The 12210-nt window shown below is 46.1% G+C and overlaps 1 protein-coding gene across 1 annotated transcript in view; it reads left to right on the top strand.

Moving 5' to 3' along the window:
* The first annotated feature begins 615 nt into the window (after positions 1 to 615).
* Positions 616 to 12210, top strand: part of VAC14 (VAC14 component of PIKFYVE complex) — a 93868-nt gene continuing 82273 nt past the window's right edge. The window contains exon 1 of the mRNA XM_077786350.1: positions 616 to 693. The gene's annotated coding sequence lies outside the window, so the exon portion shown is untranslated. The remainder of the gene's footprint in view (positions 694 to 12210) is intronic.

The following is a 12210-nucleotide window of genomic DNA, read 5'->3' as shown; positions in this document are numbered from 1 at the left end:
GAGGGCTGCTGGCTTTCGAAACCTCTCCTGAGCTTCTAAGTGTGGAGTAGAACCTACTTGTTGTGCCAGTGAACAACAAGGGATCCTCTGATCCATTGGAGACCCCGTGGGGTGGGGTCAGCCCCTTGCTGAGGAGCTAGTGCTGCTCCTCCCCGAGTGCTTTGCTGTTCCTGCACTTCCATTTCTCTCTGCAAATATGTGGCTTATTAAACAACCAGCTGGGTTTGTCTCTTCTGTGGCTGCAGGCAGTATCCCAGCCTGTGTCAGCAGGAAAAGGATAAGTTGTTTGATTTTCTGAAGGAGTGCAGAGTGGCCACTACTTGCCAAGAACACTCTGCTCTTCTCACCTGCACCAGTGAGAGGGCAGAGGTGCAAGGAGACCCCATGCTGTTCTACAATTACATTTTCTGCCTTGAGCCAAAAGTGAGTGATGGCTGAGAAGCTCCCTTCCTGCTCCTCTTCCTCCTCATTCCTGAATGAGGTTGCTTGACAAATCCCTGCCTCAGCTGGCTTTGTGTGCCAAGTCATTGGGATTCTGGTGAGGCAAGAGAGCTGGCTGCAGAAAGCACTTCTGCCCTGTGGGCTCCTGGCAGGGACAGGAAAAAAAGTTGAGCTGAGCTCTGCTGCAAGGGCTCAACATCGAGGGCATTCCGTGTGTGTCCTTGCAGTGTCTAGAGGGATCAGTTATTGCAGGTAAGGACACATCTTACATATGGTGTTTAGGGACTAACAGAGGGTGTTGCAGCACTGTCGGTTCACATATTGACCTGAGGCATATACTGGTTTTCTGTGGAAAGGAGGCCAAATTCTTCCTAAGGTTAATCATGGAAATGCCAATTCCTTCCTGTAACTTGGACTGAACCATGTCTGAGTCTCCTTTCCAGCGTCATTTGTGAGCTTGGACACAAGGATGGCAGGTTTAAATGGACTTTTCTATTGCACACAGGGATGGAAAATATTCTGCTTTTCTGTTTATACAAGCAAACCCTCAAGTCCTTCCATCGACCAGAGCCCAAATTCTGAGTATTTGCATAGGGTGAGATGAAGAATGCCTACTGTCTATGCAGTGCAAAATCCCTTTTCATCTTTGAGTAAACTCTAAAATAGACATAACCTCTGCTTTCTTTTGGTAAAAGGTTAAACACCTTTTTTTCCCAAGGAATGGGATTGTTATAGGTAAGTCATGTGATGATTGGCTCTTGCAATTATGGAATGATTATTGTGTATATGTTAAGAGAAGTTTTATTGATGTATAGTTATGTTATTGTGGTTTGTTTAGACCTTCTCTGTTTATCCATAGTCCCCTTCACCCCCCCGCACTGTTGCCACTGGATGGTTTTAGTTGTGGGGGGCACGTGGAGAGAAGGTGTGTAAGAGGGAAATTTTGTTACTAGGAGGCACGGCATGACAACACCTGACCTCCAATTAAGTTACAAGAAAGCAGTTTCCAAAAAATAACAGCGAAGAAGAGTTGACTGCCAGACTTTGGGAGGGGCCAGGGCTGGCTGATGTAACCCCACAGTATAAAAGGCAGAGCAGCCGTTTGGTGAGCGAGCACATGGCAGCCAGTCACAAGAATTCCAGCACTGTTGTTTTTCCTTATTCAGTCTTCTGTTGTGTTTTGTGAAGGTCTAATAAGCCTTTGAAATTTTTAAAAGTGAGGTTCATTTCTCACAGGGATTATATTCTCTTCTTGGTTACTCCTATAGCCCATGTAAGGCTAAGAGCCACCAGTGTCAGAATAGTGTTAGTTTCACACCACTGTAGCTGATAGCAGCATGATGTGGCCAAATGTTTGTGTCAGAGCACTAGGAATATTGCAGAAAGTGGGAGCTGGTGAGCTGAGCATTAAGAGCATCCTCTGGTGTGCTGAGCTGATTTTGTAGTGTTTCCCAGGCTCCTGCTTTTCACTAGAGTGGGGCCATATCTCCACAACTAGCTTAACCTGCCCTGTGCTCCTGAAGTGCTCTAAGGTGAATTCCAAAAGTCTGGCTCCCCACAGTAGAGTCCTTGCACTCCATCTAATGATGGACAGACAAAAATCGTAGCTTAGTCCCAAATCTTGAGTGAAAACCTTTACCAAGTGGCTGTTTTAATGTTACATGGTTTGCTCTAGGACTGAAAACAAGTGGGTTACTACCTTCTGTTTTGTTCAGCATTACTGATCTTTTGACTTCCTTTAGTGCCGTTATTTGTGGAACAGTTGGTTTCACATTTGGAGTTTTGGTCCTGTCTGTCTCTCCCCTGCTCTAGCATATGGGTGTCTTTACCTCAAATGATAGTATTTTCTCCTCTTTTATCAAATACAGAATCTAAAATTCCACTGCCAACAATCTTCTCTGTGGTGAAGGTTTTGTAACTTTTCCCTTGGACAGACACTTCCCTTGCGCTGCCAGTCCATCTGCTGGAGAGGCCCCCAAAGCTGGGACCTTTCTGTCTCTGACCTTCTGGCCAGCAGTGGCTGCTCTCTTCCTCCCATCCATCACCACTATGTCTGTGAGCACCCTATAGAAAATCAAAGTCTTTTGACAGGTAGCTGGAGGAAGCAATTGTTTCCAGAAATTAGAAAGCTGGTGGAGGGATAGTAGTCTTGGAAAGGCTTCCTGGGCAGGGTGACTTTGCAGGGCTTTTGCAGAAGCTTTGCTGTGCAGACCACTGGCTGCCAGTATTTTCAGGTGTTGCTGTCTCTAGAAGCTGCAGCAGGTCACTGTAGTCTGTATAGGGTTAAGTCAGTGACGAAAATCCTAACAAAAAGAGGAGGCAGGGATTTTTGGAATCACCATGTGACCATGAACATTTTGAGCATCCATCCAAGCCTGTGGGAAACAAGCTGTTATGCAACTCTGGCTTGCCGAGCGCATCTCAAATTGTGTTTTATTTTTGCAAATACACGATGGGTCAGCAGAAGCAGCTGTTCAAGAAGCCCAGGTGGCTACCAAAGGAGAAAGTCCTTGGTTTTTGCTGCATACTCCCCACCACAGCTTAGCTGTAAATCACACTGCAGACACATGGGAGCTGACTCCTTGGAAATAGAAACCAGAGGAAAGGGAGGACAAGGATTTGTTACCATTGCCCTGACCTTGACGAGTCATCACTGTCCTGTCATTGCCTGGTCATGACTCTCCAGTGTCATGTGTTAACTCTGAGCTCATGGAGGTGGTCTTCAAGGTGGCTGGGTTATGGACTTGAGGTTGGCTCAGGAGGTAACAGTATTGTTTGTTCCCCAAATCAAATCTGGTCCCCATTCCAAAGGAGAGGTTACTGCTGAGCACTTCAATGTTTGGCAGAAGACACCATGTCCAGTGGGACATCTGTCCATCCCACAGCTTGCGGTGGCTTCAGTTATTTATGGAAAGAGGCAGATGTTAGCTTTGGCACTGCCTTTCTCCTGAGTGCCCTGAACTAACAGGCTGCTCTTTGGGTGCCATTTCAGTGCTTCTGTTACCAGCTCTGAATTGTTTTTCTGTCTGCTCCAAGCAGTGATTTACTTTCTGTGAATGGCTTTCCCCCTCTGCCAAACTGAGGCAGTGATTTGGCCAAACATTGTTGGTATCCAGCTTTTCAAGATCAGCTTTTTCTTATCTGGGCTGGTGGAGATCCAGCAGATTCTCATCATCTAGGGGCTGAGTGAGGGGAAACAGGATCCACATACATTTCTGGTTGCACAGAGATCACTTCTGTAGCTGCGAGTCACTGTGAGCTCACCCCTCCTGTATTGTATCCCTGAATGCTGTAGTAAAGCCAAGGGACAACAGCTGGAGATTTTGTGCTGTCTCATAATCCATCCACTGTATTTCAGGCTACCTGCCCATGGCAGCCTGGCAGAGGCTGACATGGTGCCAGAAGTGCTGCACTGTAATGTCCATAGCTCTGCATAGCTTTACTTCTGTCCTGGTTAGCATCCACTGCAGTTTTCTGTGCTCTGGCTCAATGGCCATCCTACAGAGAACAGGTCAGCCCAGAGCACTGGCTGCTGATGTGTCCCAAGCTTACCTACACATGTAAGCTGTATTCTGTAAGGGTGGGTAAGGAGGCCTATCCTTTGGACTAGTAGTTCTTTTCTCCTGTGGGGAGGCAGGCATATGAGGAACCTCTCAAACAGCCTATTTTAAGTTCCCAACATTTTCTAGCTTTATACTCTGACATACCACAGTAATGAAAGGAGAAATGGCAAAAATTTTCCAGAATATGTTATGTCTTCAAAGAATTTGGTTGAATAGTACAGAATAATAGACTATGTGTAACTGATGATTTCTTCTTACTCTCCAGCTTTGGAGTCAAACACCCTGGCTTTCAGTTTCCCTGACAGTACAGGGAAGCTCTCTGTGATGTATTGTCAAAAGTTTTTGTCCAAATACACTGAATCCTGCAGAATGGTGATTTGATCTCAGGAGATCAAGAGTCTTGCATTTTTAACTGGTTTTCTTGGGAGCAAGGATATGAGTGCAGGGCTCCAGTATCCACTGTTGCAGTTGGAACAATTGCTGTAAATCACTTTAAGCAGCAGTTGAATCAGGCATGCAAGTGGAGCTGTCTGGGTGCCAGGGCTTAGCAGGGGAGCAAGTAAATTTGCTGTTTTAGTCCTGTTCACCCACAGCTCAGTAGACAGTAACCAGAGCAGGACAGATTACGTGGACACAGCTCACAGCAAGACAGAGCTGTCACAAGCATCAAGCATGGGCTTGTTGTCATCTCCCACCCTTGTCCCTGCCTTCTGGCCCTACACCCCCTTCCCAGGTCCCCTGCCCAGTCAGGTCTGTCCCTTTCCTTGCTTCTGTGATATATTGCTGTTCCTGTGCTCCAAAGCAGTGGGGTAAGAACCTTGTGTCAGTTATATTTCTGTCACAGATGTGCTGCCCTTGGCATTTGACAAATTCCAAAGTCAGCTAAACTTATTCAGCTAGAACAGAGCACTGTTAGCAGATGCATATTCATCAGGCCAATACTTCTTTTTAATTTTCTTCCTCTCCTGCTTAGCTTCATTTTTGCTTATGAATTGTATTACACTTGCTTCCATTAACAGGAGATGTATCGCCTCTGTCAGCCTGAGTAATAACCAAACTGCCCCAGGCAATTGAACTGCCCACAGGGCCAATAGATCTGATGGCAGCACATAAAACAGACCAGTGAGTACCATCAGCTTGCAATCCACCAGGATGAACAGCCAAACAGCACTTTGTAAGGTGGTTGACTTGAAGGACTGATAGTGCTGTGTTAGGCTCCAAGAAGTTTGTTTTCTGGCCTTGGAAGAAGGAGGGTTGCTTTCTGAGTTTCCCAGTAGTGATTTGGCTCTGAGACTTCCTTCTTGTTTGTTTGAACCCGGCTTCAGAGCAGCTAAAGGATAATGTAGTGTAAAATCTGAAAAAGCAGAATCATATTTTACACCAAGATCCCCAACTCTTGCAAGAAATAACACAATGCCAGAAAACAGGATGCTCATTTTATGGTAGACACTGTCTGATAGCCAGCACAAACTCTAAGGTGCCTGCCCCTGGTAATCTGTTGTTGCACAGCCCTCATAAGCCTTGATGGCAGGACCACAGTCAAATTCTGGCATCCGTTTGCACCCTCAGCATCACTTCTCCTGTCGTGTCACATTCAAATACCTTCTCCCCAGTTTGCTGCCTGGCATGTGAGTCTCTACAGAGCAAATTGAGGCTTTTCCTAGGAGTGATCTGGATGGCATTTCTGAAACTTGGGCTTATTTATTTCTTTCCCACTTGTTGCTGAACTCCCCTCCCTTTTACTGCAGCTGTGTATTTTGGTTTTAAGGCTCAGGATGTGCTCTCCTCCCCTGCTTTACGCCCTTCTCAAAGATGACAACCTCAAACATCATCACTGTTCTTGACATTTCATTAATGGCCTTCCCCAGTATATCAACAGGAGTTGTTTGTGTAGGTGATGGTGCTGGCAGGCCTTGGCAAGGCACCATGCAGGAACCAAACGAGGGCTGGCTGCAGCTCTCTGGCAGGGGCCACAGCAGCTGCAGGATCAAGTGGTGCCACTGGGCAGCTCAGGCCAGGCAGTACCTTTAAGAGATGTGCAGAACACTGTGGAGGTGAGGTGTGCATTCACCTCCAGCTGTTGAGCTTGAAGCAAAGGCAAGCAGCTGCCTAGTGCATCCCCCTCACCGGGGAGGCTCTGCCCAGGGTGAGAGCACTGAATTCAGGCTGTTAAACACACAGTGAGCAGCTGGGTGGTGAGCACTGGTGAATTATTAAACTCTAATTAGCCAAGCCAGGAAAATGATCATCCAAGTGTTTCTTCTCTGTGCTTGTCTTAGCCAAGCTCCAGGTGTTGTAGCAGAGCTGATGCTGTTCAGAGCAACACAGATGCTTTTTATTCCTGTCAATCCAAGATTACTCTCTGGATGCTGGTGAGTCCATGCAGCATCCCAATGGGACCTAAGGGGTCTGATATCTCACATGCTGAGTATGGGTTGCCAGCTGATGTTCCTTAAGCAAGGGTGTTGTTGGAAAGTAAGGCTTCATTTTAATCCAGTTGCTTGATGGGTAGAAACATCTGGTCTAGCAAATGTGTTTCCTCTAGGTTTTGAGTAAAATCCAAGTGAATTAATTATTTCAGACTTTCCTTGCCTTCTTGTTTGTGGGTGTTTGAAACAGTGTTGGGATTTTTCTCTGTCCTTCTCTCTGTTCTGTTAACTTTAAGCAATCTATGCATTACAGAATTGCTTGCAGCTGCACCCCAGTGACTTACCATATCACAGCCTTTTAATTCCTCAAGGCCTGTCCTTTGAGCTCTAAGTGCCAAGTCAATGGACAATATAATAGTTATTTAAAATTTATGCTTCAGGAGAGCTGGAGGCTCCAGTCAGTTCAAGACTTTTGGACAGAGTAGTGAGGACACCCAGCAGCAAGCAGAATCAAAGCTTCACTTTGTTGATAGAAAAGATAACTGTTCTTTTTGTCTCCTTCTGTAAGCTACATTTTTCAGACCTTTTTGAGTGTTATTATAGTTACCAACTATATGTCAACAAGTGCATTAAGAAATAGTTGTAATGCTGGGATTTGAGGAAATGTTAAGTTATATGTTTTTTTAAATCCAGTTACAATAAGTGAGATCCTTTAGTAAGATACTCCAAAATTTCATGACAAGGCTCCTTGGGACTGAGCATCAGTGCAAGGACCCTTTAGGAAAGAAGCAGAGAGAGAAGACCCTCAGGAAGCAGCAGACAGTTACATCCACACTGGTAGCCTGGCCCAGATTTTACTGGTGCCAGTAAAGGTAAGGTACTTAGATTTTTTGCAGCTGCTTCCTAAGTCTGTTATCAGTGTTGTTGATAAGTATTGCTCCCTTCTTGCTTGCCATTGATGCTCTAAATAAAGGCTTACAGGACTATGGTTGAAAACAAGAAATGTGATGTTTGAAGATAAATGTTTTGCTGTCTCCTGCTTTAGGAGGAAGAGATCAGGCCAAATTTTTCAGCTGAAATCCATGTGTTCTTTAAGTCCCAAGAAGCCCAGGTCTATAATCAAGCAGTTTACTGTGACATCTCAGGCACAGCTCCTTCCCCTGCCTCTCTCACCCCAGTGAAGGCAAGGTGCAAACACTCTCACAGATCACTGGGCTCCTGTTTAATTGCTGGGAAGGCTCTGTGGTCAGCAGGGCACTGCTGTCCCTGCAGCTTCCAGGGATCTCCCATACAAGCTGGAGACACCTGGCCCTGGATCACTGATCCAACAACAATCCAGGCAGTGCAGGGACAAGCTTTCATGCCATAGCTTTGCCAGCATTTCCTCAAAGGCCAGACAGCTACCGAGCAGAACAGCTTTAGTGAATGAGTAATAAAACCCTCCAAACAACTGACCTCCAGGATGGGTCCTTTTTACATGGATTCAGTAGGAGCCAAGTTAGAAACACACTCCCTGACCCTGGATTTCCTCCCACTGCCCAGATGCAGCCAGACCAGAGGTGGCTGAGCCCTGCTGAGCCCAGGGTGGATGCAGAAGGACCATCTCTGGCCAGGAGCTTCTTCTCTCCCTGCATAGGAATTGTCACCTTGTGGCTCTCAGTCCATGGTTCCTCCGGGTGGTGTTGCATGGACCTTGCTGTCCTCAACAAGATGAACACCCTCCTAAGAAAACAATCCAGGCAGTCTGCTGACAAGATTTATGCTTGTCCTGTCTTCCAGAAGTGCTGTCAAGTCCTTCTCTGGGAGCAGCTGTCATTGCCCCACCTGAGTGACCTCATCTCAGAGGTGGTGGCTTTGCTGTACTGGCACGGGGCAGGGAATTCTCGGAGGTTCAGGTTACTTTGTCCTTCCTTGCTGTCTCTGCATGGTGCTACTTAGGTGTTTTTCAGGAGTGGGAGATGGCTGCCAGCTTTCCATTCAGCAAATATTCTGGGTTTGCCCATCTAGGAGGAAGAAGTGTGAGGCCCAATGTCCTCCAGCAGTTGGGTTCCCATTCTGGAGGGTGCTGCAATCCCTAGCCCAGCTGTTCTGTTCTTGCCTTTGTGCTCTAACTGATGGATACAAATGTCATGAAACAGCTTCTTATTTACACAGTAATTGTGGAAGATTTACTCAGTAAATGCCATCTACAATAATTACTCAGAGCTTGTGCTAACAAACTGTCTTGCTGCCTACCAGCTGCAATTGTGGGAGCTGTGGAAAGGATGGATTTAAAAAGTTGTTCCCAAGGGATTCCTTTTTCAGGGGTGTTCTCTTGGCTTGGTGATAGGGTTGTCCAGCACTTTGCTGCAGGAATCTCCTGGGATTGTGCCAAGACAGCTTTTTCATGACCAAGAAAGAGGAAAACTACTTGCATGCAAGCCTTGAGCTGGTCTGGGACTTAGAGGAGCCAGAGCAAATGATGTGTGTTGAGAAAAAGGAGCCTGTTCTTGAATGACCCTGAAAGACTGTTGGGGGAGCTTAACTCTTCCATTGGCTCCTTGGAAGAGGATCTCAAGGAGTCATTTAAATGATGCATTTTCTTACAGATCAGAGCTGATCCAGTGGATTGTCAGGGTGGGAATTGTCCCAGAGTCATGGTCCCTGGATGCAAAAATAATTGAAGAAAACAGCCATCTTTAACTGGCAAGTTGTTTAGTTTTGCTTCTTAATCCCTTCAAGAAATGTGACTGCCTTCCCCCAGAATTTGTCTGCTAGTCCCAAATCCCTTGTGATGAGGATTTGCAGATATGGTGTGCCCCATGCTGCAGATATCCAACAGCTTTTTCCCAGTGCAGTGAATTGTACAGCTGGATCTCCTGTCCCATTGGAAAGGGGCTTTGCTGGCCTCCACTTGTACTGAAGGAGCCTCCATAAATTACTTGGCAGATACTTCTGGATCGGGTGATTTACAGAATTGATCAGCTCTGGGCAACTGGCAAAGCCAGCAGCAAAGAAGTGGTTGGAAATTTCTTCATAGCAAATACTGAAACTCAAAACTAACTTTCTTAATTGCTCAAAAATCCCAGATGATGATTACTCCTTTATGTTGTGATGTCCTGCTTCACCCGAAACTGTGGATCTCTGTTTATTGATGTGGTCAGGTGGGAATTGTGTTCAAAGCCAGTCACAAAGCATGAGGAGATTTGTAAACAAGACGCTGAAAAGCAGAGAAGCTGAGCACTGTGGCAACAAAATCCTGCACTGTTGTGTCACCTACACCCTGATTTACTTGCAAGCCAGGCAGCAATGCCAAGCTCTTTGTGAGCTTTGTGCCTTCACTGAATGGATTTCAAAGCTCCTCTAAGTGCATGGGAAGGAAATCAAAGATGATTTTAAACTCAGCATCCCTTTTTAGGAGTAAAAATGCCTGGCCAAATCAAAACCCAGCCCAAATGCTGGGTTAGAAATCAGAAGCCAGATCCAAAGCATATCTCCTGAGGGAAGAGAGTGGTCCATATCTTCTCCTGGAACATCAGCAGCTGGTCCCAGGCAGCTCAGAACCAGAAACTAGCATTAAGCCTGGAAAATGCAGAATAGCAGAAGGAATTACTATACTCAAATAGAAATCTCTCCCCTGGCCGTGAGACCAGGCTACCCCTGCTCCTCATAAGAGAAGGTGTCGGGACCCAGCTTCACTTCAGCTTTGAGGAACTGTACTTTGGGGAGGTTTTTGTCAGAGAAACCCACAGATATGAAGTGAGCAGCAGGGTTGGGGTGGATCCTGGTGGCTTCAGGGACAGCAGTGAGCCTTGTGGACCTGTGGAATTCCTGGCAGCTTGGGCAGCTGGGATACTAGTCAAATTTGGGAGGTTTCTTGGAATCTGGATCTTTTTGATGGGGTCGGAAAGGTGTCTGTCTGTCTGCTTTTTAACAGCCTCCCTTGGAGATCAGCTGGGAGGCTTCCTGAAAAACTCCTTGGCACATGAAAGCAATACTGGGTCAAAATGCTGTGTGTTCAGATGTTTTTGTTCCAGTCCCAGACACAAATCACCTTTGTGCTCAGGCTGTCCGGAAACAGCTGGAACAAACTGGCTGCATTTGAGTTCAAGTCCATTGCAAACAGTTTTTACTGAAGTCCCTCCTGCCTATTCCTTGGAGTCAGAGGAAAACCATCAACCCTCCTGGCTCAGCACTGGGTCAAAGTGCTTGGCAATGTTTTCCCTTGCTGACCAGTCCCTCACACTTCAGCTGTGGTGTATCTCTGGCTCTAGAACAAAAAAAGCATTTCTGGAAAGGAAGGAAAGTAATTTTCTACCTATTTGTCGCCATCCCAATGGTGTCAAGTCTGGAAAAAAAAAAAAAAAGAGAGCAACTGAAAGAGGTAGAAAATGAAGCACTACATCATGCCAGACACTTTCAAAAGCTTGTTTGTAGCAGGGAAGGATACACTGAGTTGTTTTCTTACCAAAAGATTATGCTCTCTATGCATTTTTGATGCTGATAGCTTGTTGTTTCTCTCTATCAATTTATTATTTTCATTACATGAGAAAAGGTGAAGGAGTAAATGATACTTTTAGTGCTGTGCTAAGCAGCTAAACTGCAGGTGAACCTCAACTGAGGATCCTCAAGTGAGGGCTTGTCCCAGCACATCTGAGCCATGGGCTGGTGGGTTAACATGGGACAGGCAGGAAAGCTGCTGCTGGATGCTGGGGAGCTTCGGAGCTGGCTGTGTCTGGGATGCTGCTGTGGGGAGGCACTGGATCAAGGCAGTAAAGAAATGAAAGGACTCTGCAGTCGATTTTGCCAATAGGATAAGGAAAATGGACAAAAAATAGCAAGAAGGTTATTACTTTGCAAGAGAAGAGTGGTGAGTAGGTCTGACCTCAGTAAAGAAACAATTATGCTGACTTTTTGTTTGCAGAAAAGTGCTGCCTTTTTTTTCTTTTTTTTTTTTAAATGAAGAGGGAACATTTCACAATCAAATAATTTATTCTCCTTTGTCCCTCCCCCAAATTGGTCATGGGATATTATTGCATAAGCAGCTTTCTCCTTGAGCAAGGGCAGGTTTTGCTTGTCAAGATGTGTAGAGCAGAACCAGTGGCATTCTGGTGAATAAAACTGAAGGTACAGTTCACTGTGATCCCTGATTTTTAACTAAGGGTCAGAGTGGGCATTGATTGGCATCAGCCATGAAATAAATCTGTGAGTCTTGTGCAGCTTCAAGTGCTGATTTCAGTGGATGTTGGTGACTTTTGCAGTTTGGAGCCCATCTGCTGAATTTGAGGTGGTATGTTGGATTAAGGACACCTACATTTGGTTGTTTAAGTCATTGCTCTTGGCTGTGACAGCTGATGGGTGCACTGGTGACAAGCTGGTCCTTTCATCTGTCCTCTGAGTAGAAGTGATACTGCAGTGGATGGTTGAGGCTCCCCTGTATTCTTGTCTCAAAAACCTGCCAGTGTATGTCAAGATCTCCTGGAAAAGATCCCCCATGGAAACACCAGTTCCAGATGAGAAATACAAAGTAGGGAATCTGTGGCTGGGAAATCTGGTTACAGTGAGTCCACTTTTGTAGGAACACCTCTGTGTCCACCACATTACAGATGAGGAATCTGAGGCACATAGGTATCTCTGGGTGCGTGTTTAGGATCCTTCAGTGGATCAGCAGCAACTCTGGGGTGTATCCTGCCTGCCGGGGTGCCCTAAGCGACATCACCTGCTGACCTCTGCTTTGGCTGCCTCCTGTCCACATGGGTGCTGTGCTGAGCACAGGGTGCTGGGTTGATTTGAAACCAAGGATGGCTCTGACAGCAGCTTTCATCCACCCCAGCCCTAACAACACCCGAATCCTTTGC

Source organism: Lonchura striata, chromosome 13 (assembly GCF_046129695.1).
Source record: "Lonchura striata isolate bLonStr1 chromosome 13, bLonStr1.mat, whole genome shotgun sequence".
NCBI classification, from domain to species: Eukaryota; Metazoa; Chordata; class Aves; order Passeriformes; family Estrildidae; genus Lonchura; species Lonchura striata.
Note: the sequence above shows the minus strand (reverse complement) of the source record. Positions and strands in the feature narration are given on the sequence as shown.